This window comes from Elephantulus edwardii, unplaced genomic scaffold (assembly GCF_000299155.1).
Source record: "Elephantulus edwardii isolate Elephantulus edwardi_28Jun2011 unplaced genomic scaffold, EleEdw1.0 scaffold00313, whole genome shotgun sequence".
Lineage (NCBI taxonomy): Eukaryota > Metazoa > Chordata > Mammalia > Macroscelidea > Macroscelididae > Elephantulus > Elephantulus edwardii.
In genome coordinates this window covers 2205569-2211246 of record NW_006400063.1, presented here as the reverse complement: position 1 = coordinate 2211246, position 5678 = coordinate 2205569, and positions in this window count along the sequence as shown.

The window sequence follows — 5678 nt, the reverse complement described above, 5'->3', positions numbered from 1 at the left end:
CTGCTGTTAGGGACCTCTCCAGAGTGCTGAAAAGCAACAATGCCAGCCAAGAGACTAAAGTGCATGTAACTCAGGCCAGGGTCGTCACAATTACTTGCTATACTTCAGAGAGCTGGACCATGACTAAGGATGACCAAAGAATAATCAATACCTACAAGTTATGTGGTGCTTGAGAAGGGTCTTTAACATACCATGGACTGCCAAGAAAACAAACAGATCTGTATGGAGAGGAAGAAACCAATATTCTCTTTGGAGGCTAGGATACATACTTTGGACATGTGGCCCAGAGAAACTGGTCCTTGGAGAAGAACATCATGCTTGGAAGGGTGGAGGGACAGGGCAGGAGAGGAAGACCACAGATGAAATGGATTGATACAGTGATTGGGGTAATGGGGATCAGTGTGTCAGAATTAGTGAGGTTGGCCCAGGACAGGGAAGGATTTAGAGCTGCTACAGGTCAAGGTGACTCAATGGCATATAACAAGAACAATAACTTGTGCAGCAGAGATATTGGTCTGTAGTTTTCTTTTTAGGCATTATTTTCTCCTGGTTTTAGTATTAGGATTATACTTGCTTCATAGAATGTTTCTGAGGGTGTCCCTTATTTTTCTAGATTTTTAAATCAATAGAATTGGTGATAAATCTTTTCTGAGTATTTAGTAGAATTCAGTTGTGAAGCCATTGGATCCAGGACTTTTTTGTGGGGGTATCTTTTTATAACCTGCTCAGTTCCTTCCTTCCTTCCTTCCTTCCTTCCTTCCTTCCTTCCTTCCTTCCTTCCTCCCTCCCTCCCTCCCTCCCTCCCTTCGTTCCTTTTTGACCCTGTACATCTTGGTAGGGCATGAGTAGCAAGAATTTTGTCCATTTCCTCTAATTTTTCCAATTTACTTGAATATGTTGTTGTTGTTAATTGCTGTCCAGTTGTAGATGACTCATAGCGATGCTATGAATGAAAGACCAGAACAATTTTATAACTTTCATCGTTTCTCCGAGTTCATAGAGTTTCCGAAGGCAAGTTCTTTGGGAAGTGGATGCCACTCCTGCTTCCAAGCTTGTTTTAATCGGGGAGCTCCAGCAAACACTGTTTGCTATGGGTAGCCATTATCACATTTGATTCATCATTGTCACAGTGGTTAGTATTCTTCTTGTTGTTGTTTAGTGCCGACGAGTCGTAGATGACTCATAGCGACCCTATGAACCAACGGCCTGAGCACTGTTTGTACATAGAGTTTCCGGAGGCAAGGCATTTCGGAAGTGGATGTCACTCCTGCTTCCAGGCTTGTTTTAGTCGGGAAGCTCCAGCTAACACTGTCCACCATGGGTACCTACTACCATGATTGGCACATCACTGTCACAGTCTTCAGCATCACAGCAACCACGAGTTACCTCTGTACAGCAACGCATAAACCAGTGCTATACTACCTAGAAGAATGTTTGACAGGAAAACAATTTGAACCTGGCCGAGGGCCGCAGATGAAAATCACCCACCTTCAGCTTGGTAGCATAACTTCCTTTCCATTAGGCCAATGTAGTTCTCTCTTTGTCGTTGTCGTTGTTATTGTTGTTTAGTGCCGTTGAGTTGTAGTATAGCATTTCATAATATTCAAATATTATAGATTTAATATCCTCTGATTCTGTTGTGATGTTACTTCTATCATTCCTTAATTTATTTGTGACTTCTTTTTTTCTTTTTTAAGTTTGTCAATGGTTTGTCAATTTGCTTGACCTTTAAAAAAAACACACCACACTCCTGGTCTTATTGATGATTTCAATTGCTTTTCTGTTTTCTGTCTCATTGATTTAAGTTCTTATCCTTATAATTTCCTTTCTTTTAGAGGCTGTTGGGTTAAATTATTATTCTTTTTCTATTTGATGGTGTTGTGATAGATCATTTATTTTGAGTCTATCTTTTTTTTTTTTAATGTATTTGCCTATTGCTATGAACTGCCTCCCCCAAGGTCTGCCTTACCTGCATCCCAGAATTTTTAGTATGTTGTACTTCCATTATCATTTGTTTCAAAACTTTTTTATTTCATTGTTTATTTGTCCTATAATCCAGTCATGTTGTAGCAAGGTATTATTTAGCTTCCACATTGAAGGCTTTATAAGTTTTATCCTCTTGTGGTTAATTTCTAGTTTCATGGCATCGTGGTCTGAGATGATACTTTGTATTATTTCAGTGATTTTTAATTTCTTGAGGCTTGCCTAGTGCTCTGATATGTGATCAATTCTGGAGAATGTACAATGTGCATTTGATAAGAAAGTGAATTGAATTTCAGTTGGGTGCAATGCTCAGAATACATCCACAAGGTTGAGTTGGCGGACTGTGTAGTTTAAGTCTTCTGCATCTTTGTTAAGTTTCTTTTGAGTTGATCTATCCTTTGATGAGTGTGGTGTGTTAAAGTCTCCTAACACTATTGTGGTGCAATTTCTTTCTTCAGTTATGTTGAAAGTTGTTTTATATATTAAGCAGATCTATCATGTGGTTCATAGATATTGACCAATATTATGTCTTCTTGATCTACTGTGCCTTTAATCATTATATATTGCCCTTCCTTATCTTTTATGGTGATTTTCATTCAGAAGTCTTTTCTGTCAGAGATTAGTATTGCCACTCCTGCCTTTTTTGTGTTATATTTATTCCTACCTTTGATTTTGAGTCTATCTTTTTCTTTGTTTTTGAGATGTGTCTCTTGTAGAAAACATATTGATGTGCTTTGCTTTTTTTATTCATTCTGCTACTATTTTTCTATTGATTGGTTCATTAAGACAATTCCCATTATGTGTGATTATTGACAAGCTAGATTTTACTGGTCATATTATTGTGTTCTTTTTTTGTTTATTTGTTTCTTGTTACTATGGTCCTTCCACTGTCCTTTGGTGTCTCTGTGTGAAAGACTTCCCTTAAAAGTTCTTATAGGTTTGGTCTTGTTTTCACAACTCCCTAATGTTCTTTCTTTTCTGCAAAGGATGTGATTTCTCCCTCATATTTGATGGATAGCCTTGCTGGCTACAGGATCCTGTGTTGGCAATTGTTTTCTTTCAGCTTTTTGTGTATGCCATTCCATTGTCTTTCTGCTCGCCTGGTTTCTGCAAATAGCAGAATTTAATCTGATTGCTTTTCCTTTGTAGGTGACTCTTTTTCTGGTGCTGCTTTCAGTATTCTATCCTTATCTTTTATTTTGGACAATTTTCCTGTGATATGTCTTGATGTTTTCTTTTTTTGAGTCTATTCTATCTGGTGTTTGCTGAGTTTCCATAATGTGAATTTTCTCATTCTTCATAATACCTGGGAAGTTTTCTTCTATTACTTCTTCCACAATTTTTGCAGTGATTTTCCAATCCCTCTTGTATTCTGGAATTCCATTTATGCATATGTTATTCCTTTTCCTGTCATCCCACATGATTCTAATGTTTTCTTCATTTTCTTTATGACTTATCTCTGATTTTTCTCCTAGTATGTTTTCGTTGAGATTCTTGTCTTCAGGGCCACTGTGTCTTTGCTCCAGTTCTTCTGTTCTACTTTTTAATCCTTCAAGTGTGTTAGACACTTCTGCCATTTCAGTCTTAATGTTCTGGAATGCATTTCCATGCTTTTTTTTGTTATTTCTAGTACTGTGTTAGCAGTACCCTCTCTATCTTGTGATGATTTTTTAAGGTCTTGTATCACTTTATTTATAGTTTCATTTAGTCCATGTTTTGCATTTTCTTCCATATTTGTACAAGTTCTGCTCTTCAGTATATTTGTTTTGGCTCCATGTCTCTGCAGCATTTACTTTCTTGTTGATTTCCATTGTTTCTTCCATCATTTGCACTTTTTTCTGTAGATGTTCAAATAAGTCTTCATCTATATGGCTTCCACTCTTTCTTCCACCATTTATACTTTTATTCATAGCTGTTCTCAACATATATCATCTACCTTCTTCACTCTGGCATATTCATGAGGTTTCTGATATTCTCTGATTATTTTGGACAAGGCTTTATTTGTTTTTCATAGTGTTTGAAGTTGCCTTTTCTTTTTTGACATTATGTGAATTTTTCCTTATAAGTGTTAGATTATTTCTATTGTGGTTGCAAACGTTGGTGGTGATATTTGCATTATAATGTTACTAATTAGTTGTCAAGTTAAAATGTGGTGAACTATTCACCTTTTGCCTTTCCTACAGTCCTTGAGGTTCTCTCTGTCCTGCACTGCAGCCCTGTAGGAATCTTGACTTGAAGTAGGCCCCTGACACCAACTCTATAGTCCTCCTTCATATATGAAGTGGTTTAGGAATTTTGACTTGAAGTAGGCCCCTGACACTCACTTTATAGTCCTCCTTCATATGAAGTGGTTTAGGAATCTTGACTTGAAGTAGGCCCCTGACACTCACTTTATAGTCCTCCTTCATATATGCAGTGGTTTAGTGGTGGGAGACCAGTTGCTCTATTCAGGCAGTTTCTCATGCGCCTTTTCTTCTGGAGCTTAATGTCTTTCTTTGTCTCTGGAATGGCATGAAATTAGAGATCACAGATACCTTGTGTGCAGGAGATCTCAAGTCAACCTTCCCTCTTTCTGGCAGAGAGCTACAAAAATTCCTTCCATCTGCCTGAAATTCTGTATACTAAAGTCTCTTGTTCTGCTTGGCCCCAGGATTAGCCCACAGCCACAGAGGCAAGGACCCCCAGATAGAAGGACCTATAAACCTAGGCATACCTGAGTCCTGTCTCCCCACAAGCAATGGAAAGTGCTCATTCTCTGCATAGAGCCCCAACTTTAGTGATCTTTTCTCCTGCAGCTTAGTGTCTTCCTTTTTCTCTGGTGTGGTGGGAGATCAGGACCACCCACTTGGGCTGCCTGTCTACGGAGACTTGCAGATCAGCCTTCTGTCTTTCCTAAAGAGCCAAGAAGATTCTTCCTTCTGACCAAAGTTCTGCACATTAAACGCTCTTATCCTTTTTGGCCCCTGGGATGACGCCGCAGCCACAGAGGCAGGCCTAGGTACCCCTCAGTCTTGTCCCCCCACAAGCAATCCTTCCATACTTTTAAAAAATACTTCCTGGATCATTCAATATTCTACCCATAGCATCTCCTTTTTCCTCGTATTTTATTGGGATGCATATAATTGTTATTGTTGCTGCAGTGTACTTTAGAGTCGGAACTGACCCATAGCTGACCCTCCAGTGGGTTTTCAGAGACAGTTAATAGTATGAGAGGAGACTGCCCATCTCCTGTAGAGCAGCTTGTGGATTCAAACCATTTGGCCTTGGGATTACAGTGCAGCTTCTTACCACACACGTATACATACATATACACATGCATATATACATACATGTGCACGTATATACACATGTATACACACAAACATATATATATATATATATACATATACATGCATACGTGTGTGTGTGTATGTGTGCGTGTATTAGGCTTTTCTCCACAATCAACACTCTTGGCACCAGCAGCCAGGAATTTAAACGATGTAGCGTGTTTGGAAAGTCTGCGGTTAGAGACCTCTCTAATGTGCTTAAGATCAACGATGTCAGTCTGGAGACTTTGGTGTGCCTGGTACATTCCATGGTCTTTGCAATCACTTGCTATGCATCAGAGAGCTGTACAATGACTAGGGATGATATAAGGAGAATTGATGCCTTTGAGCTGTGGTGTTGGAGAAGAGTATTGAATATACCATGGACTG